Source organism: Panthera tigris, chromosome B4 (genome assembly GCF_018350195.1).
Source record: "Panthera tigris isolate Pti1 chromosome B4, P.tigris_Pti1_mat1.1, whole genome shotgun sequence".
In the NCBI taxonomy this organism is placed as follows: Eukaryota; Metazoa; Chordata; class Mammalia; order Carnivora; family Felidae; genus Panthera; species Panthera tigris.
This window is the reverse complement of record NC_056666.1, coordinates 84,521,344-84,544,932: the sequence shown is the minus strand read 5'-3', so window position 1 is coordinate 84,544,932 and position 23,589 is coordinate 84,521,344. Positions and strand designations below refer to the sequence as shown.

At 37.0% G+C, this 23,589-nt stretch overlaps 1 long non-coding RNA gene and 1 other non-coding gene across 2 annotated transcripts in view; one reads left to right on the top strand and one right to left on the bottom strand.

The window, feature by feature from the left end:
* The window catches only part of LOC122240108, a 32,040-nt gene extending 11,798 nt beyond the window's left edge, over window positions 1–20,242 (top strand). The window contains exons 2-4 of the long non-coding RNA XR_006219444.1: window positions 15,044–15,135; window positions 19,919–20,000; window positions 20,107–20,242. This is a non-coding gene — a long non-coding RNA (uncharacterized LOC122240108). The remainder of the gene's footprint in view (window positions 1–15,043; window positions 15,136–19,918; window positions 20,001–20,106) is intronic.
* Window positions 11,740–11,843, bottom strand: LOC122240659. Its single transcript, XR_006220432.1, has one exon. It is a non-coding gene; the product is annotated as a U6 spliceosomal RNA (small nuclear RNA).
* Window positions 20,243–23,589: the final 3,347 nt, after the last annotated feature.

Here is a 23,589-nt window from a genome sequence, read left to right as displayed (position 1 = left end):
AGCCTGCCCCTACTGCCCCCATGCACCTTGCTGATCCACCCCAGCTAATACGCCAGACCCCCAGCACCACAAGCCTGGCAGTGTGCAAGTAGCCCAGAAGGGCCACGCCACCCCACAGTGAATCCTGCCCCTAGGAGAGGGAAAGAGGAGGCACACACCAGTCTGACTGTGGCCCCAGTGGTGGGCTGGGGGCAGACATCAGGTCTGACTGGGGCCCCACCCACCAACGCAAGTTATTCAAGACAGCACAGGGGAAGTGCCCCACAGTTCCGCACCACTCCAGGGACTATCCAAAATGACAAAACGGAAGATTTCCCCTCAAAAAAATGTCCCGGAAATAATGACAGCTAATGAACTGATCAAAAACGATTTAAACAATATAACAGAAAGTGAATTTAGAATAATAGTCATAAAATTAATCGCTGGGCTTGAAAACAGTATAGAGGACAGCAGAGAATCTCTTGCTATAGAGATCAAGGGACTAAGGAACAGCCAGGAGGAGCTAAAAAATGTTATCAACGAGTTGCAAAATAAAATGGAGACGACCAATGGCTCGGATTGAAGAGGCAGAGGAGAGAATAGGTGAACTGGAAGACAAAATTATGGAAAAAGAAGAAGCTGAGAAAAAAGAGATAAAAAAAAATCCAGAAGTATGAGGGGAAAATTAGAGAACTAAGTGATGCACTAAAGAGAAATAATCTACACCTAATTGGTATTCCAGAGGAGGAAGAGAGAGGGAAAGGTGCTGAAGGTGTACTTGAAGAAATAATAGCTGAGAACTTCCCTGATCTGGGGAAGGAAAAAGGCATTGGAATCCAAGAGACACAGAGAATTCCTTTCAGATGTAACTTGAATCAATCTTATGCACGACATACCATAGTGAAACTGGCAAAATACAAGGATAAAGAGAAAATTCTGAAATCAGCTAGGGATAAACGTGCTCTAACATATAAAGGGAGACCGAAGAGACTTGTGATGGATCTCTCTACTGAAACTTGGCAGGCCAAAAAGGAATGGCAGGAAATCTTCAATGTGATGAACAGAAAAAAATATGCAGCCAAGAATCCTCTATCCAGCAAATGTGTCATTTAGAATAGAAGGAGCGATAAAAGTCTTCCCAAACAAATAAAACTGAAGGAACTCATCACCACTAAACCAGCCCTACAAGAGATCCTAAGGGGGATCCTGTGAGACAAAGTACCAGAGACATCGCTACAAGCATGAAACCTACAGACATCACAATGACTCTAAACCCATATCTTTCTATAATAACACTGAACGTAAATGGACTAAATGCGCCAACCAAAAGACACACGGTATCAGAATGGATAAAAAAAAACAAGACCCATCTATTTGCTGTCTATAAGAGACTCATTTTAGACCTGAGGATACTTTCAGATTGAAAGTGAGGGGATGGAGAAATATTTATCATGCTACTGGAAGTCAAAAGAAAGCTGGAGTAGCCATACTTATATCAGACAAACTAGACTTTAAATTAAAGGCTGTAACAAGAGATGAAGAAGGGCATTATATAATAAATACAGGGTCTATCCATCAAGAAGAACTAACAATTATAAATGTCTATGTGCCAAATACAGGAGCCCACAAATATATAAAACAATTGCTCATAAACATAAGCAACCTTATTGACAAGAATGTGGTCATTGCAGGGGACTTTAATACCCCACTTACAACAATGGATAGATCATCTAGACACACGGTCAATAAAGAAACAAGGGCCCTGAATGATACATTGGATCAGATGGACTTGACAGATCTATTTAGAATTCTGCATCTCAAAGCAACAGAATATACTTTCTTCTCGAGTGCACATGGAACATTCTCCAAGATAGATCACATACTGGGTCACGAAACAGCCCTTCATAAGTATACAAGAATTGAGATCATACCATGCATACTTTCAGACCACAATGCTATGAAGCTTGAAATCAACCACAGGAAAAAGTCTGGAAAACCTCCAAAAGCATGGAGGTTAAAGAACACCCTACTAAAGAATGAGTGGGTAAACCAGGCAATTAGAGAAGAAATTAAAAAATATATGAAAACAAACGAGAATGAAAATACAAAAATCCAAATGTTTTGGGATGCAGCAAAGGCAGTCCTGAGAGGAAAATACACTGCAATCCAGGCCTATCTCAAGAAACAAGAAAATCCCAAATACAAAATCTAATGGCACTCCTAAGGAAGTAGAAGCAGAGCAACAAAGACAGCCTAAACACAGTAGAAGAAGAGAAATAATAAAGATCAGAGCAGAAATAAACAATATAGAATCTAAAAAAAACTGTAGAGCAGATCAACAAAACCAAGAGTTGTTTTTTTGAAAAATAAACAAAATTGACAAACTCTAGCCAGGCTTCTCAAAAAGAAAAGGGAGATGACCCAAATAGATAAAATCATGAATGAAAATGGAATTATTACAACCAATCCCTCAGAAATACAAGCAACTTTCAGGGAATACTATGAAAAATTATATGCCAACAAATTGGACAACCTGGAAGAAATGGACAAATTCCTAAACACCCACACACTTCCAAAATTCAAACTGGAGGAAATGGAAAGCTTGAACAGATCCATAACCAGTGAAGAAATTGAATCAGTTATCAAATCTCCCAACAAATAAGAGTCCAGGACCAGATGGCTTTCCTGGGGAATTCTACCAGACATTTAAAGCAGAGATAATACCTATCCTTCTCAAGCTATTCCAAGAAATAGAAAGGGAAGGAAAACTTCCAGACTCATTCTATGAAGCCAGTATTACTTTGATTCCTAAACCAGACAGACACCCAGCAAAAAAAGAGAACTACAGGCCAATATCCCTGATGAATATGGACGCAAAAACTCTCAATAAGATACTAGCAAATCGAATTCAACAGCATATAAAAAGAATTATTCACCATGATCAAGTGGGATTCATTCCTGGGATGCAGGGCTGGTTCAACATTCGCAAATCAATCAACGTGATACATCACATTAATAAAAGAAAAGATAAGAACCATATGATCCTGTCAATCAATGCAGAAAAAGCATTTGAAAAAATTCAGCAACGTTTCTTAATAAAAACCCTCGAGAAAGTTGGGATAGAAGGAACATACTTAAACATCATAAAAGCCATTTATGAAAAGCCCACAGCTAACATCATCCTCAATGGGGAAAAACTGAGAGCTTTCCCCCTGAGATCAGGAACGTGACAGGGATGTCCACTCTCACCGCTGTTGTTTAACATAGTGTTGGAAGTTGTAGCATCAGCAATCAGACAACAAAAGGAAATCAAAGCATCAAAATTGGCAAAGATGAAGTCAAGCTTTCACTTTTTGCAGATGACATGATATTATACATGGAAAATCCGATAGACTCCACCAAAAGTCTGCTACAACTGATACATGAATTCAGAAAAGTTGCAGGACACAAAATCAATGTACAGAAATCAGTGGCATTCTTATACACTAATAATGAAGCAACAGAAAGACAAATAAAGAAACTGATCCCATTCACAATTGCAACAAGAAGCATAAAATACCTAGGAATAAATCTAACCAAAGATATAAAAGATCTGTATGCTGAAAACTATAGAAAGTTCATGAAGGAAATTGAAGAAGATATAAAGAAATGGAAAAACATTCCATGCTCATGGGTTGGAAGAATAAATATTGTTAAAATGTCAATACTACCCAAAGCTATCTACACATTCAATGCAATCTTAATCAAAATTGCACCAGCATTTTTCTTGAAGCTAGAACAAGCAATCCTAAAATTCATATGGAACCACAAAAGGCCCTGAATAGCCAAAGTAATTTTGAAGAAGAAGACCAAAGCAGGAGGCATCACAATCCCAGACGTTAGCCTCTACTACAAAGCTGTAATCATCAAGACAGCATGGTATTGGCACAAAAACAGACACATAGACCAATGGAATAGAATAGAAACCCCAGAACTAGACCCACAAACGTATGGCCAACTAATCTTTGACAAGGCAGGAAAGAATATCCAATGGAAAAAAGACAGTCTCTTAACAAATGGTGCTGGGAGAACTGGACAGCAACATGCAGAAGAATGAAACTAGACCACTTTCTTACACCATTCACAAAAATAAACTCAAAATGGATTAAGGACCTGAATGTGAGACAGGAAACCACCAAAACCCTAGAGGAGAAAGCAGGAAAAGACCTCTCTGACCTCAATCACAGCAATTTCTTACTTTCACATCTCCAAAGGCAAGGGAATTAAAAGCAAAAATGAACTATTGGGACCTCATGAAGATAAAAAGTTTCTGCATAGCAAAGGAAACAATCAACAAAACTAAAAGGCAACCAACAGAATGGGAAAAGATATTTTCAAATGACATATCAGACAAAGGGCTAGTATCCAAAATCTATAAAGAGCTCACCAAACTCCACACCCGAAAACCAAATAATCCAGTGAAGAAATGGGCAGAAAACATGAAGACACTTCTCTAAAGAAGACATCCAGATGGCCAACAGGCACATGAAAAGATGCTCAACGTCACTTCTCATCAGGGAAATACAAATCAAAACCACAGTCAGATATCACCTCATGCCAGTCAGAGTGGCCAAAATGAACAAATCAAGAGACTATAGATGCTAGAGAGGATGTGGAGAAACGGGAACCCTCTTGCACTCTTGGTGGGAATGCAAACTGGTGCAGCCACTCTGGAAAACAGTGTGGAGGTTCCTCAAAAAATTAAAAATAGACCTACCCTATGACCCAGCAGTAGCACTGCTAGGAATTTACCCAAGGGATACAGGAGTACTGATGCATAGGGGCACTTTTACCCCAAAGTTTATAGCAGCACTCTCAACAATAGCCAAATTGTGGAAAGAGCCTAAATGTCCATCAACTGATGAATGGATAAAGAAACTGTGGTTTATATACACAATGGAATACTACATGGCAATGAGAAAGAATGAAATATGGCCCTTTGCAGCAACGTGGATGGAACTGGACAATGTGATGCTAAGTGAAATAAGCCATACAGAGAAAGACAGATACCATATGGTTTCACTCTTATGTGTATCCTGAGAAACTTAACAGAAACCCATGGGGGGAGGGGAAGGAAAAAAAAAAAAGAGGTTAGAGTAGAAGAAAGCCAAAGCATAAGAGACTCTTAAAAACTGAGAACAAACTGAGGGTTGATGCGGGGTGGGAGGGAGGGTAAGGTAGATGATGGATATTGAAGAGGGCATCTTTTGGGATGAGCACTGGGTGTTGTATGGAAACAAATTTGACAATAAATTTCATGTATAAAAAAAATTAAAAGAAAAATAAAAAACATCTGAGGCAAATGAAGTAGAAATACAACATATCAACATGTACATGATACAGCAAAATCAGTCCAAGGAGGGAAGTTCAAAGTGATAAAAGTCTAACATTAAGAAAAAAAATAGGGGTGCCTGGGGGACTCAGTCAGTTAAGCGTCCAATTTTAGCTCAGGTCATGATCTCACGGTTTACGTGTTCGACACCCAAGTTAGGCTCTGTGCTGAAAGCTTGGAGCTTGGAGCCTGCTTTGGATTCTGTGTCTCCCATCTCTCTGCCCCTCCCCTGCTCGTACTCTGTCTCTCTCGATCTCTCTCAAAAACAAACATTAAAAAGTTTTTTAAAAAGAAAAAAGAAATAGTAAAAATTAACAACCTAACTATACACCTCAAGGAACTAGGGAAAGGACAAATAGATTAAAGATTTGAATGTAAGACCTGAGCACAAAATTCCCTAGGAGAAATGTAGGGAATAAGCTCCTTGATATAGGCCTTGGCAATGATTTTTGGCTTTAACACCAAAGGCAAAAATAAATGGTGAGACTACATCAAACTAAAAGGCTTCTGCAGGGCAAAGGAAACCATTAACAAAATGAAAAGATGTGGGCAAAAATATTTGCAAGTCACATATCTGACAGGAGGTTAATATCCAAATTACATAAAGAACTCATACAACTTGTAGCAAAAAAAATCAAACATTCTGATTAAGAAATGGGCAGAGGAACTGTATAGATATTTTCCAAAGAAGACATACAAATATCCAACGAGTGGGTTAAAAAAGGTGCTCAACATCACTAATCATCAGGAAATGCAAACCAAAATCATAATGAGATAGTTACATCACCTTATCCCTGTTAGAATTGCAATAATCAAAAAGACAAGAGATACGTGTTGGCAAAGTGTGAAGAATAGGAACTCTGGTGCACTACTGGTAGGTACGTAAATTGATATGCCCACTATGAAAAACAGTATGGAATGTTAAAAATTAAAAACAGAACTACTGTGTGATTCAAAGATTCCATTCCTGAGTGTATATCTGAAGGAAATCAAATCGTCATCTCTAAAAGATACCTGCATCCCTCATATTTATTGCAGCACTAATAACAATAGCTAAGACATGAAAATAATGTTAAATATCCATTGAGAAGTGAATGTGTAAAGAAAATGGGAATATGTACACAATAGAAGTTTATTCAGCCATAAAAATGAAAGAAATCCTGCCTTTGCAACAACACGGATGGACCTTGAGGGGCCTTATGCTAAGTGAAATAAGTCTGACAGATGAAGACAAGTACTTTATTAACTTACTTCTATGAGGTATCTAAGAAAAAAAAAACAAAAAAAAACACAAACAAACAAAAACAATCTCAGACACAGAGAACAGACTGCTGGCTGCTGGAGTTGAAGGTTAGGAGGTAGGTGAAAAGGGTAAATGTGATCAAAAGGTATAAATTTCCAGTTTTAACATAAGTTTTGGGGAGGTAAGGTACAGCATGGTGATTACAGTTAGTAATACTGTATCATAGGGGCACCTGGGTGGCTCAGTCGGTTAAGCATCTGACTCTTGGTTTCAGCTCTGGTCATGATCTCACAGTTTCTGAGTCTGAGCCCCACATTCGGGTCTGTGCTGACAGTTCGGAACATACATCAAATCACTATAGTCTATATCTTTAATTAATATAATGTTATCTGTCAGTTATATCCCAATAAAACTGGGAAAAAAAGAATCCAATACAAAAATTCTTTGGCCCTTATTTTGGTGGAGGTTATGAAATAATCCTCTGAACTTTTATGTTTAAGGTAAAATTCACACAACACCATTTTATAATTCAGGGGTATATAGTACATTCACAAGGTGCGATCACCACTCTCTAAAACCTTTCATCACCTGAAAACATCTTTTTTTTAATTAATTAATCATTCACAATTTCCCCTCTCTCCAGCCTCTGACGACCACTTTCTACTTTATGAATCTATAGATGCACCTATTTTGGATAGTTCATATAAATGGAATCCTACAATATGTAAACTTCTGACTGTGGCTTCTTTCATTTAGCATAATGTGTTCAAGGTTCATCCAAGTCATAGCATGTATCATGACTTCACTCCTCTTTCAGGATGAATCATATTTCATCATATGTATATACCACAATTTATTTTGAATGAAAGTTCTCAGGATTCATGAACACCCTCCGCCAAAGACAATGCATGTAGTCCCTTAAAGACAATGTGTGGAATATCAAGGGCTCACCAGTCACAGAGCACAACCTCCAAATATGACTGTGACATTGGTTAAGGCCCTATGGTGCGAGGATAATAGTAAAAGAAGAGACCAGGGACAGAATGCTGGAAAACACCAATATTTAACGAGTGGGTAGAGGAAGAGAAGTCTAAATAGATGTCGGAAGAATCGATTAGAGAGATACAATGAAAGAGCCCAAACAAGACTTCAAAAAAGTGACATGAGACATGTTGTCATATATAGAATAAGAGAAAAAGAACACAACGTTTCCCATCAAATTTAGCAAAAGAGAGCATTGAAATGATTAAACTGAGGTCATAAAGACAGAGGCTAGATGGCCATCATTTGAGAAAAAATAGACAAGGAAGAGTATGTAGGAAATGCAAACAACTCATTCTAGAGACTTAACCATGAAGGAGAAAGAGGCTTGCTGCTAGTGCAGGGCTGAAGACATAAGAGTAGTTTTGAAGATGTGAGGATACAGAGTATTTTTATACTCTGAAAGAAATAAAAGGATGAATAGATTATTGACGGGAGCTGATAAAACACTCAAGAAAATAGAAAGGTAGGAATTCCAAGGCTCAAAGGAAGTTAGCTATATAATTATTGAATTAATATAGGATCCGGGCAAGATCTGGGTTAAAGGAAAAGATGTCTAGGGCTAAAATTCTGCCTAATAGGTAAGTGCCAGCTGGTCAATAGATGACAGTGAGGAAGAGGAATAGAAAGTGATGTTTCTGGATTACATAATCCTGAAATGATTGGGAATTTCTGCAAGAGTGTTCAAAGGAGCATGCTGAGAAAGTGAGGAACTACGATAATGATAAGCCAGACCTATAAGAAACAACTAAATTAGAAAGCATACTTCGAGTCAGCCATTTAACAAGTCTTTTGAGTGCTTACTCTTTACTGGGAAACGCACTAAAAACTTAAGTTACAATTAAGGATCTTTCAGTTGTTTTCAACCAATGATAGTACTTAAGGGAAGGGTGTCCATAAAAATAACTGAAGAATTTACACAAGGCCTAGAAGCATATAGATGTCCTTTCTGGGGAATTAAAAACATTTTTTAAGTTTTTATTTATTTATTTTGAAAGGAGGGGGGGCGCACAGAGAGAGAAAGGAAGACAGAGAACCCCAAGCAGGATCCACGCTGCCAGTGCAGAGCCCAATGCTGGGCTTGAACTCACAAACTGTTAGATCATGACATGGGCAAAATCAAGAGTCAGATGCTTAAATTAGTGAGCCACCCAGGGCATACCTAAAAAAATTTTTTTGAATCAGCTTTTATTGTTTTCATTTTAATGGTACCAGGTTTCTTTGTTAGAGTGATTACTAGTAATTAGCTATGAGATGCTGGAAAAAAGCACAATCTGTCTTATACACAGAAAGAGAAGCAATATCATAAAATACCTACAAAGAAATAAAAATCTCTAATAGAAATATATAAAGTGCTATGGAAAGAGAGAATCAGAGTGTTCACTGCGTCTAAATGTAGAGAAGGGAAAGTTACAAGTAGGAGGAGACTTCTATGTTGAGTCTCATCCAATGTATTTTCTAGGTTTAGAAAGGAGCAGCAGCCCGTGGAAGCCACTGTGAGAATCATGAGGTCAGAACACTAGCCTGAAGTCATATTTTGAGGGCATTACAAGGATGTTATTTGTACTTATCCCTACAAGAGATTCTGGGGTTGAGGGTGGAGATTGGAGATGTTAAACAAAGAAGCAAATGAAATAATGAAGTTTTTCTTTGAAAATGTTCACTTTGCCACAGTGTAAAGAACTGGTTATCGAGGGGACACTGGAGGGAAGAACATCTTGTAAAAAGATTGTTGAAATTATTACACTAGGGATGTAATAAGCAGTTCTGTCGGTTAAGCTTCCGACTTCGGCTCAGGTCATGATGTCACAGTTTGTGAGTTTGAGCCCTGCATTGGGCTCTCTGCTGTCAGCACAGAGTGTGCTTCAGATCCTCTGTCCCCCTCTTTCTCTGCCCTTCCCCCCACTTTGCCTCTCCCCCCTCTGCCTCTCTACTTGCCCCGCCCCTGCTCTTTCTCTCCCCGCCCCCCAAAATAAATAAACATTAAAAAAAAGAAATTATGACACTAGAGATAATAAAATAGAGCAGACACTACGGAAATGGGGGTAGAGGACAAGGATTTGGGGAAGACTTGAGAAATATAGTGAAGATATTTTGAGTAGCAGAAAGAGCCGAGAAGGGCTCCATGTTTCTTAACACAAACAACTGGACAGATAGATGGTGCTGACACTGACCAAGGTAAGAGAGTCTGAAGAAATAAATTCCTCGGGCCGCCTGGGTGGCTCAGTCAGTTAAGCGTCTGACTTCGGCTCAGGTCATGATCTCACGGTCCATGAGTTTGAGCCCCGCGTCAGGCTCTGTGCTGACCACTCAGAGCCTGGAGACTGCTTGCGATTCTGTGTCTCCCTCTCTCTCTGACCCGATTCTGTGTCTCCCTCTCTCTCTGACCCTCCCCCGTTCATGCTCTGTCTCTCTCTGTCTCAAAAATAAATAAACATTAAAAAAAATTAAAAAAAAATAAATTCCTCAAGGCCAGGGTAACATGTGTTAAATCAAACCACATAAAGTAAAATAATGCTAACATTAGACATTTTATATATACATATTTTTTTGTCACATACGTAGACAATTGATTATTCCACAGATGAGTTAAGGCCATATGTCTGACTTGCTGACGATTCACGCTGCTGTCTTTTAGCTTTCAGAGAAGTTAAGCTGCAAATGATGTGAGCCATTCTCTAGCTCACTTTGCACATAACATAAATCAGAAGGTGCACAGTCTGTCAGGAGAGTTCTGGGAAATATGGATATAAAGGAACTCCTCCTCCTGCCTTTTTCCCCATCTCCCTTTGTCTGCCTAAGGCATGAAGATTGATCAGACGTTTACAGCAGCAACTGCCAAGGTCTTATTCATCGCGGTGTGAGGGTGATTGCCGTGCTCCTCCAACAAAAGCAAAATGGCAGCATTTAAATGAACTGACACATCAGATCTCCTCAGCTGTTCTTTCAAAGTAATACATTAATCAGGGGATAAACAAGGTATTGTCCCCCTGACAAAATTTTAGAAGGACTGCATCAGAGAAATCTCCTGAAATTACTCCTATTGAATTTAAACTGGGGACTGACATTTTCCAAAAAGGACAGTATGTCTCAGAAATTTTTAGCTGTTGCTTTTTTCATCTTTCTAAAGAAGAAATTGATTAGTAATCTGACTCTGCAGAATATGGTGAGTCTCATCCAAGGTATTTACCATTTATACATTAAATTACTACCCAATATGAGCACGGTGGAAAAGAAAGAAATATTAAAAAGCCTCAGTTCATTCTTCCCTCGAAAACAACAAAAATTTGTACCAAATAAACAAAAGTACAATGTTTGCTTCAGAACAACCAACAATACTTTCAGATAAGCTCATGACATAGTTCAACACATGAAAATGGTTGTTTTTGAGTGTGTGGGAGTTTTCATGCACTATGATGAATATAAATCTACAATTACAAATTACACAAAATACAAAGATATACTCTAAGGATATGTATAGGTTACATACAAATAAATCAACATTTGTTTCAATAAGACATCCCCCATTTTTTTTACTTTTACTTAACCTCTTCTTTACTTAATAAAAAAGTAAAGTTTTCATTTACTTACTTGGTATATATCAAAGTGTTATCAGAAGCCTTTCCTATTAGATACAACTTGGTGATAACATAAAATAGCAACTTATTAATGACCTTCAATATAGAGGGGTCAAAATCCCATAGTTTGTTATCAACTGCATAAAGAACAGAGTAGATGCTAAATGTTCTCATCACAAAAAAGAAAGGGTAATTATTTGATGTGATGGAGGCATTAGCTAACGGCTATAGCAGTAATTGTTTTGCAATATGTAAGTGCATCAAATAAACATGTTCTACACCTTAAACTTATACAATGTTATATGTCAGTTATATCTCAATAGAGCTGAGGAAGAAAATAGAACAAAAAGTGTATGAAAACCTTGTGCAGTAGAAATGTGATTGACTTTATTTCACAGCAGATAATGTTTTTGAAGACAGTTACGGTAATTTCATCACCCTTGCCAGTAATTGCTTCAGGCCCAGTTTTTTAAATGAGGCATGAAACCTGCTAAGGGGTGTAGAGACATGTGTCTTGTTCTTTTAAAAAATATATGGAATGGTTCGTGAATTTGCATGCGTCATCCTTGCATAGGAGTCATGCTAATCTCTGTATTATTCTGAAAAGCAATATATGACAAGACAATCTCTCATCCGTATCTTCTCTGATATATGAAAAGATGCCATCTTCCTACCAGCTTAATGATGAAGACGCCATTTCTTTTGTTTATTTTGAGAGAGAAAGAGAAAGAGAGCACAGCGGGGAAGGGGCAAAGAGAAGGAGGGACAGAATCCCAAGCAGGCTCCATGCAATCAGTGCAGAGCCTGCCGCGAGGCTTGAACTCACAGACTGTGAGATCGTGACCTGAGCCGCAATCGAGGGTCAGATGCTTAACTGACTGCACCACCTACGTGCCTCAAATCATGAAGACACCATTAAGGAAAATAGGAGAAAAAAAAGGAGAAAAAATGTGAGTCTCTGATATCATCCTTGAATAGCTGAATCAACCAACACTAGAGTCTATTCTAACTCTTACTATGATGTGAAATAATGACTCTCCATACTGTTTAAGCTTATTGTCATCAAAGTTTGCTATTTCTTGTAGCCAAAAACACACTAACCAATATATGGAGGGGTATGAGGAAGTATTAAACAATCTAGAGAAGAGATGCAAAACGAGAACACCAAGCTGTTCAAGAGGATGGCTTTAGTGCACAATTTTGTTGTCTGTAGAAGTCACAAGGAGATGAATTTCAGCTTAATATAAAACTTGTCAGAGCTGTCTAAAAAGGCACATTTGCCCTAAGACGTAGTAAATTCTCTCTCACCAGAGTTTGGCCAATCACTTCTTAGTTATGCTCCAAATTAGAGAAATTAGACTATATACCTCATAGTCATCCCAACACTGGGATTTTTCTTTGTTACTGTGAAAGTTGAAAGAAACATTACTCAAGGGCGGGGGGGGCAAAGTCTAGACCTAAAGCTTAACTATAAAACAATCTTCCTTTTGTTGTCTACTTTAGGGAAACTGCCCTTATATTTTCAGTTCTCTAATCTATGTATTTGTTGAATCTTTGCTAAGTTTCTAGACTGTGTTAGTAATTGTGAGACTAAAAATACTGCTTAATTACTACATTAAAGATTTTAATTTGTAACTGGGATATATTTCCACTCAGTGAAAAATAAACTCAGACATATAAATTGAGTGTCAAAATTTGTGATAGAACTAATAAAGGGTTTGGTTAAAACAGCAAGCAGGAAAATCAATATGAGCTAAAATAGTTGACCTTGAGCTTGACTTTAGGAGTGGGTGAAAACTTACCAAGTGCTGATCTTGACAACATATGCATAAATGTTATATAATAGTGTCATTAACAATAGAGTCAAATGGATATAATGTCACTTTGAGTCAGTACTAATTATGCAATTGTCAATACTAGGTCTCACTATATGGAAGTATTAAATAAAATGTCAGAACTACACCAGAGTTAAAATCAAGATACAAATGTAATTTTGTCTTTGTCATTTTGGGTAAAATACTACTTTTAATAGCAGGTATAGAACTCATAAACTAGAAACCGTTACACTTATTTCAAAAGAAACTTTTTTTTTCCTGTTGATACCATTTGGGAGAAATAACATTTCCAGCACTGTTCTTCTTTGTCACCTTCTCTCCCACATTATTTATGGTTTACAAAGAAGATCTTGATTGTTTACTGTGACTATTTCGTAATGTGACATTTCTGTATTTGACCTGACCTTTGCACAGGACATAAAGAAGCTGAATACTGCAAAAGCTCTTACAAACAACAGTGTGTTTTTGGATTGTTGGAGAGTGTAACAAAATTAACCAGGAGAGTACAGTAGAGAGATTCAATAAATTAAACCAGTAATGAGAGAACTACATGGAAACTCCAGCAGGAGTTGTTTATCTACCTTCAAATCTAATAAATCACATTAATTAAAAAGAGAGAGATCCTGGTTTTTACTGAAGTAAGTTCTCTGATTTCCCTGCTGTCAGGTACATTAGTCCACTTACCATGTGTGGAGTTTTTAAGAAGGAATAAATGGAGAAAGCACAGCACAAAAAGGCAGAAAGAAAAAAGGTAGGGCCAATCATACTCCTGCGGGGTTACTAACGATTCTATAAATCATCTGATCCAACGTGACCTCCTGCTGTTACCAGCAGAAACACTGCTCTCGTTTGCATTTTTAAAAAAATTTTCTGTTTTACAAGTGGTGAAAGAAAGATGAGTTCGGCTAAGAGTTCATTATCTCTCCCACACCCCTCCCACCACACATGGGTTTCGGTGAAAGAAAGCATTTGCAAAATATGTTCTTATACTGTGCTCCCTTTGCCTTGCGTGTGGCCGAATTAATTTCAAACCATTCCATTTTTTTTTTTTTTTTTTAAATTTTTTTTTCAACGTTTTTTATTTATTTTTGGGACAGAGAGAGACAGAGCATGAACGGGGGAGGGGCAGAGAGAGAGGGAGACACAGAATCGGAAACAGGCTCCAGGCTCCGAGCCATCAGCCCAGAGCCTGACGCGGGGCTCGAACTCAGCCCAGAGCCTGACGCGGGGCTCGAACTCAGCCCAGAGCCTGACGCGGGGCTCGAACTCACGGACCGCGAGATCGTGACCTGGCTGAAGTCGGACGCTCAACCGACTGCGCCACCCAGGCGCCCCAAACCATTCCATTTTTAACATAAAATCACATCTCAAGAGAATGGACCTACTTCCAGGAAATCAAAGTCTGTTCCTCAAGTGCATACTTCTGCCAACTGACCTGTTCCAAGTTCACCATTTCAAGCATAGGGCAAAAAATATACAATGATCATGTGTTTTCTTTGAACCGCAGGTATGAGTAGTTTCTTTAGAATAAGGAAATACAAAGCTGTCTACTCTCCTTTCTGTGAGGGTTTCACTGAGCAAGGATTTGTGGTTTGATAACTTTGGTTCACCATTTCAACTTCAAAGAAAAATCACAAACCCACCAAAAGTTTCCCCTGCAATTTACACATCTTTCTGAAAGATTATGCTGTGATGTTTCAGCGATGTTTCTTGCATGAAAATGTGCCCTGTTGGATATAAGGTAATACATTTCCAATTTCTTATTTTAAAAGCAATGTTTTCATGAAGTATTTAAGCATAAGTAGCATTAACATACTTTACACCTGAAGGTGAAATGCAGGCAAATAGCTTTTAAGGAGGGAAAAATACTATCCCATTATTTGGATAGTTTCTCATTAAAACTTAAATATTGGCAACACAGGTCTTTTCTAGTTTGTCTATGTTTTGGTATTAGAGAGATATGGTTGTAAGTCTTTATCAGGTTTTTCTCTTTCAGATGTTTTCTCAGAACACATTCCTCTTCAGCAAACTCAGGTCTAACCACCTGAGTCTTAAAGAAAACACACCTGGGCCCAAAGCTGCTTGCAGGTACTAGTTTATTCTTACTTTTTCCTTCTCAATCCGTTTATTTAAAAAGATGTCTAACTCACAGCCCTCAGTTGTTTTGATTTTTATTTCCTTCTCAACCTAGTACAACCTGGTTTCTTTCTCCACCTTTTAATGAAATGGCTTTACTAAGGATACTAAAAACTTCCATTTTGCCAAAACCAATGGATATTTTTGTTTTTACTTTAATCTCTCTCCAACCCTTAAACTGATTGACGCACAGTCTTAGAAAACTTTCTAATGCCACATACAACTTTCTTTCCTGGTTCTCATGAAAACCTTTTAACTTATTCACTCATTTATTCAACAAATTCTGTTGAATGCGACTGAAGGTCAAATTCTCTTTCCTGGCTCCTCAGCTATCTCTACTCCTTAAATGTTGAAGTCCTCAATCTATTTGCCTTCCCCAGGAAACACATTTACCTAGATCGGTTCAGCCAAAACCACTGGTAATGATTCTAAAACTCAATTCTCCAGCAAGACCTCACTCTTACTATTCCCAGTTTCAGGACCCTCTTTATGTTGATGTTCAAGATACCATGTACTAACTAAGAATTGTTGTAAAAATAAAATGTTTAAGATATTTCTTCTACTTTATCCCTTTATATTTTTCTAATTATCTTACAAAAACAAATTCAAAAGTGTGAGATTACAAAATAAAAAGTCAACGTCCTCCTAGTGTAAAAAGAAAAGGCAGTATCACAAGAAGAGTGGGGAATATTAAGACAGAAATTATAAAAATTTAGGAAAATTTTCTAGCGCCGTGCACGAAATATGTAACTTTTGAGAATTTGCATTTTTTTGATCTTGCAAAATAGTGGGCAACCATCCCTATGAGCTTACACAGATCTACACGATGTTTCCAAATATCATACTGCACAGTTGCATAGTAGCCCAACACATAATGTCTTAGCCATCTCTCTAGTACTAAAAGCTCAGATGGTTTTACAGGTTTCTATTACTGCACTTAATATTCTTGTATGCATAATTTTGCAGTATTCATGTAAAGGAAATTCCAAGATAAATTTCTTTTTATTCTGGCTTTTTGAGATCTAACTGACAAATAAAATCTGTATATACTGTATGTCTTGTACATTTTGTACAAGGTACAACTTGATTTTTTGAGATCCTCATACATTATAAAATGATTACCACAAACAAGTTAACTAAAACATCCATCACTTCTCATACTTTTTTGTTGTGTTAGAACACTTAAGATCTACTCCCTTAGCAAATTCTAAGTATACATTAGAGCATTACCAGTTATGCCACCAAGCTGTAACACTGGATTTTCAGAAATTATTCCATCTTATTACTAAAAAGTATACACTTTAATCGCTATTTTGCCATTTCTTCCACTCCCGAACTCTTGCAACCATCATTCATTCTACTTTCTGGTTCTATAAGTTTGACTTTTTTTCAGATTCTACATATAAGTGGAATCATCTGGTATTTGTCTTTTGGTGTCCAGCTTATTTCACTTAGAGTAACAGCTTCGAAGGTTACCCATGTTATTACAAAGAGCAGGATTTCCCCTTTTCATGGCTTAATAGTATCTCAATATAATGTATTCATTATAATATATAATGAGATATATACCTCACATTTTCTTTCTCCATTCACTTGTCGACCCTTAGGTTGTTTCTATATATTAGCTGTTATAAATAATGTTGCAATACACAGGAGAGTGCAACTATTTCTTCAAGGCCATGATTTCATTTCCTTTGGATATATACTCAGAAGTAGGAGTGGTGGTAGGAGAATTACTAAAAATGGTAATTCTATTTTTGATTTCTTGAGGAACTTCTATACTGGTTTTCATAATGTTTGTACCAATTTATATTCCCACCAACAGTGCACAAGTGTTCCTTCTCTCCATAGTCTCACCAATACTTTCATTTTTTTGTCTGTCTTTTTGAGACTAGACATCCTAACAGGTGCGAGGGGATATCTCTTTGTAATTTTGATTTGGATTTCCCTGATGATTAGTGATGTTGACTTTTTCATATACTTGTTGGCCATTGGTATATATTCTTGGGGAAAGCTTCTATTCAAGTCCCTTGTCCATTTTTCAATCAGGTTTTTATTTGTTTCATTTGGGGTTTTGGCTCTTAAGTTGTAGAAGTTCTTTATATATTTTGGATATGAACCCCACATAGTTTGTAAATATTTTCTCTCATTTGGTAGGTCTCCTTTTCGTTTTGTTGACTGTTTCCTTTGTTGCACAAAAACTTTTTAGTTTGATATAGTCCCACTTGTTTATTTTTGCTTATGTTGCCTGTTCTTTTGGTGTCAGATCAAAAATACTATTACCAAGACCTCTGTCAAGGAGCTTTTTCCCTCTTTTCTTCTAGGAATTTTACAATATCAAGTCTTACATATAAGTCTCTACTCCATGTTGACTTATTTTTGTATATGGTATAAAGATAAGGATTCAGTGTCATTCTTTTACATGAGGCTATCCAGTTTCCCAACACCATTTATTAAAGAGACTATCCTGGGGCGCCTGGGTGGCTCGGTCGGTTAAGTGTCTGACTTCGGCTCAGGTCATGATCTCGCGGTCTGTGAGTTCAAGGCCCGCGTCGGGCTCTGTGCTGACAGCTCAGAGCCTGGAACCTGTTTCGGATTCTCTGTCTCCCTCTCTCTCTGCCCCTCCCCTGTTCACGCTCTGTCTCTCTCTGTCTCAAAAATAAATAAACGTTAAAAAAAATTAAAAAAAAAAAGAATTTTTTAAAGAGACTATCCTTTCTCCATTGTGTATTCCTGACACCCTTGTTAGAGATTAGTTGACTGTGTATGTGTGGGATTATTTCTGGGCTCTCAATTCTGTTCCACTGGTCTATGTGTTTGTTTTTAATGCCAGTACCATACTGCTCTGATTACTGTAACTCTGGAATATGGTGAATTTATTGGTTCAAAGGATATGGACATCTATTGTTAATTCCAAAAGGATTGTATTAATTAACCTCCCACTAAAATCACCTGGAACTTCTGATTCTCAACACTCTTGCAAATATTTAGTAATTTTTTTTAACTTTTGCTAATCTGATAGGTGAAAAAATGGTGCCTCATTTTGATTTGCATTTCTTTAATATTAAAAAAGGTTGAGTAACATAATTTATTTACTATTAATTCATATTTTGTTATTCTGGAATCAAATTATATGTTATTTAATTTCCCTTGGCTATTTTAAATATTTTTTATACATTTACACTCAAAATCAAATCATGAATTATATAGATACAAGGAATGGTGTATTGAATACCAATCCTAAAATAGTACTTGAACAAACTAATTATAGTTTATTGAAAGTAATTACTATTCTGTACAGATTTTTAAAATAAAGGTAGTTGGAAAATGTATTGGTACAGTATTAATTTGGCCAGAAAATATAAAAATCCTTTCCAACTGTAAGATATCATGACATATAAAGAATATTCTGATTGCATGAATTTGGGTCAAAACTAATATTTAAGGTTGGACTTGAAAAGGTAACAGTACATTTTCATGGCACAGTCTTTGCAGCAGATTTTGTCACAAGAGTGTTGAGTTGAATGGACTGTGTGCAGAGTTAGCAAACATGGGAAAAATCAGCCCATTGCGGCCTAGAGGAACAGAGAAGAATTATGAGCAAGGGGCCAAAAAACAGAAGATAGAAGCTGGCTAATGCACAAAATTTAAATATAATACAATTTCATAAGTGATGAACCCTTTTGAAATGCATTGTTCTACAAGGGTCCTTTAAAAAATAAGTACCACTTATTATTCAATAACAGAAATCTCAGTATAGCCACAAAACATATTAACTTAACATTTTCCTGATCTTTTCAATAACTTCCTATATAAATCATTTTATATCATTTACCATAAAGACAAACTGAAACAAAATGCAGACTTTGAATTTCTTTTAATTTATTGTTCATAGGGTTCATGCTCTATACTACTTTCTAGATATTTTCCTATGTATATTAGGAATGCTCTAAGAGGAAATCAGATTATTAGAGATTTTGTGGAAATTGCCATCCCCGTATCGTTTCTTGGGAGATTAGATCAATGCCTTTAAAGGAAGCTGCAGAAATCTGAACCGGGATTTAGATTCAGATCTCTGACCCTCAACATTTAAATGTATCTATAAGGAATTAGACCATAAAATGGTACATCTCACCATTTTTTTTTCTATTCTGACTTTCACCAACCAAAGGCTTTATCATCATATATAGTAACTTAAGGTTCTTATTGTGATAATCTGTTGGCCTTTTTCTTTTTGTACAAATAAGAAAAGTGATGATGAATTATATTCTTGAAACTGTACAAATAAAGGTTTCAGGACTGAAATAAAACTGAACAGATAAAACTGTGTCTCTCAACTATAGTAAGTCATAGATGTTTTTAGGCAATTCATGTTCTTCCTATTGCCCTTGAAACTAGGGTACGTAAAATGTATATAAAACCTGGAAAAGTGTTTATTCACTTCCTTCATTCTAAGAGAAAACTCCTTTCAGCTGTGACCCTGATAGGAATGTATTTCTGTGCAGGGGAGCAGGGGTTGGCAAATTACAGAAAGCACATAATGATTTAGAAAATGTACAGGAACTGTGTGTTCAGGGAGTCAGGTTAAAGATAGCCACCTACTTTGCTAAAGCCACACCCATCCACTGTGCTGGAAACCACATGTCAGTAAAATTTCAATCTCTCACAGTTTTCAATTTAATGATGGCTTGAAGAAAGAAGAAATTTGCTTAATTTTTCTCACCCACTGTTTCAGTTTCCTTTAGGATAGAAGGAACAACTTGATATGCTGGGAAGAAAGTTAATCAGTACATTAGCAACACAGCAGAGACATACAGGTAAAGTGTGAACCCTTGCTTCTGTCCTCTGCAAGTTTTCAAATGTCGAGATGTTTAGTATCGTGTTGACTAAATATTGGTCTTACTGAAAATTTTCATTTGTAAGTTTTTGTATCGTATAGATTTTGTCCAACATGTCTGCATTACACCTGGTTGCTGGTGTGGGAGAAAAATAAGGTACTCCATTGTGGATAAATGACCATGACTGGATTGAAGGAGACATGTGAAGATTCATCAGGTACCAAAGTGACGGTTAATAAAGTGAAGCCAGTTGACATCTCAATTGTCCGTGTTTAGTAGCCACAACTCTGTTCATCAGTCATTTCTGAGTAATGATTTGGCTTAAATCACAATAATATCAAAATTTTATTCAGGAGACAAAAAATGTGCCTTTGTGGGATAATGTAATTGGAAAGGAAAAAAAAAAGTGCCTTCTAACCGACACAAGCCAATGACAGCTAACCCAAGGGAAGTTCTCTTTGGCACATCGATAATCTTGTTTTTTATAAGGCTGGTGCTTATTTCATCTGCTGTGCGAATGTGCTCAGGAACTCCAGGACTCTAATTAGTGAATAGAGGTCTTCACTAATTGACAAAATCAGGCATAGTGCCTCATAATCAACTGACAAATCCCACTTGTTAATGAAAACCAGCATTTACTGAGTATCTACAGTGAATGCTTACAGAATGAAATAGAAATTAAAATAAACATGACAAAAACAGGTTCTAAGCTCTACCATTTTATGATCTACAGCTAACAGAAACACTCTAAGACAACTAATTAAACTAAAAGATTTCCTTTAAGTTCCTGTATATTGTCATTACTCTCCTTTGGTTATTCCGTTTCATTGTAGGTGTCCTTAAGAAAAATATCCAGGTGGACATCAAAAGGTATGGGGTCATGTGGCAACAGATGTAGACACACAAGTCTCATTGGATATAAAATACTTGCACCGGTGCCTGGGTGGCTCAGTTGGTTAAGCATCCTGACTCTTAATTTCAGCTTAGGCCATGATCTCATGGTGGTGAGATCCAGCCCCATGTCTGGCTCCGCACAGAGTGTGGAGCCTGCTTGGGATTCTCTTTCCCCATCTCTGTCTGCCCCTTCCCCACTTGTTCTCTCCCTCTCTCAAAACAAATTTTTTTTAAAGGAAAGAAAATACTTGCAAATGCAAATGTTAAACATCATGAGCTATGGAGGCCTTAGGGAAGGCACAGCCGAAAAGAAACAAAAGAAAAAAAGAGGCATATATGTACAAGTGTGTGTCAGAGAGAGGGAAAAGAGAGAAAGTAAAAAATTACAATAATCAAAGTTTTTATAGCCTTAAATAAGCAATATTCATCTTTCTACAGAAACTGAACATGTTGGAGAGTTCTACATGACAAAGAACTGAGGCTAGTCACTAGTCAGTCACCAGCAAGCAAGAGAGTTCCTCAATCCTCAGTTTGGAAATCAGATCCTTCTTCAGTTGAGAACCCAACTCTGGCTGGCCCGTGACTGCAGCCTGTGAAAGACTAAACAGAGGACTGAGCTAAGCCATGCTTAGATTCCTGACTCGCAGAAATGATGAGATTGCAAACACATGTTGTTTTAAGCCATTTAGGTGTATATAATGTAAACTGTTAGGCAGCAATAGTTGATACAGATTCCAACCTCCTTAAATGTAGACACTGTGACTGATCATGTATTTTCCCAGCTCCTAACAGAGTTCCTGATCAGAACCTATATTCAGTAAATATTTTAATAAAACCAATGTCAACTTCCCACAAATAAAATTAAGGGTTTTAGTCCTTGCCATGTGCATGAATGGAATTTTAGGTTACCTTTTAATTCCCAATTTCAAGAAGCATATCCTTGTGATATAAGATGTCTAACCCTATTTGCTTCTTTCAAAGCAAAATTGCAATCGGGTAGATTTGATGAATAATAAAGGCCGTGATGGAAAGCATTTCTTCATTCTGAGTCATTTTGCAGAGGTTTTGTTAGCTTCAGGGTTTTTAAAAATATAACCACACACCACTTGCTAATGTATTCACTACGAAGTCAAACAGAATTCCCACTGAGATGCATTTAAAAGGTAACTTTTAAAGACAATATTCAGTGAACAAGAAAATCTTTTCCTTTGTAGCCTCTGGAACCAAAGACAGTATCACTACCCTGTGTCTTTTTCTTATAAAAATGTATTTAGTTCTCGTAATAGTGAGGTATTGGCTTTTAAAGAAAAGGCCCTCTATCTGGGCAAATAAAGGGAGAAATGTGGACGCAATGTATACAACTCCAGGTAGGCAAAGGAGGTGTGTAGTTATCCAGACTGATTTCAGTAGAGCAAACGTGAGCAGGAGGAAAAAGAAGTGGATAACAGTCAACTCTTAACATGCTTTTTTGCATTTTGAAAACATCAAACGGTTGTTAATTTGCAGAGTCACTCAATCCTGGGGCCAGTTGTGTAGGCCGGTTTAACACAAATGTCAGTTTGGGAATGACCTGGAAGTGGTGGTAAGGCCAGTGTAAGTTCAGCCCTAGCTTTACACTTAGAGAACTTATTTTGTTTGTCTTGAAAAGTAGTAATGCAAGAGCCTTAATGGTTCTGGGTCCATATCTGCAAATAGACTCAGGACATTTGCGTGTTCTTCTATTCCTAACGCTGCAAGGGAATTTTAGCCAAAGGAAAAGAAACATCCTCAGATCTGTGAAAGGGCAACCCTTAATGTACCTGCTAAGGGGGTAGGGATGTCTGGAGTAGTTGTAACAACTAGCACAACACAGCTATCTCATCCTCTCTTAACTCAAATGTCTTATTATCTAGAAGGAATATTTTTATAATTGATGTCAACAATTTCAAGATTTTTTTTACTATTACCGTTTACTTTCAAATATAGAAACACTAGTGCAGAGCCTGTTAATTCCACTCTGATTACAAATAAATGCAAAATTTTGTCTGACAATGTTATGACATAACATCATGCTAGTTTTTATTTTAAAATCATTTCGTTTTATGAGATCATCTTGAAATCTATAAAAAAGGTTTGTACGTTGTGCTTAATTTTGTTGACATCTAAAGAGATGTTCTTTCGTCTGGCAAAGAGCAATTTTTCAATTGTCAATCAAGACTTTGTAAATTGGGCTCCAAATATTTATCTCTCTGGAATTTCAATGGTTATAAGGAAGAGAAATGAGATTACATATTCATGTGGCAGTTAAAACACAAAAGTTTCAAAAATACTCTAAGGCATTCTCCCTTTTATTCAACTCTTTAAAAGAGAAGAATTTAAGCAGTGAAACCATCATCAGTTTAATTAACATAGGAAATGTCTAAGGCAAAGTAAGCAATCTGGGACCTAATAAAAAATGCCATAACTGAGTAAAAAGAAAAACAACCCTCAACTTGCTTTGGCATAATCAGGTGTGGATTTTTCTGAGCATATATTGTGCACAATGAAGCCTTGATTAGAACCATCTACAATACCTAGCAGAACTCCCTAATATTCTCATGGTAGAAAAAGCAAACAAAAGAGCTTCAGGGAAAGCTTGGAAGTAAATAAAACTCCAAGATAATAAGGAAATATGTCTTCTATTTTAGAACAGAGA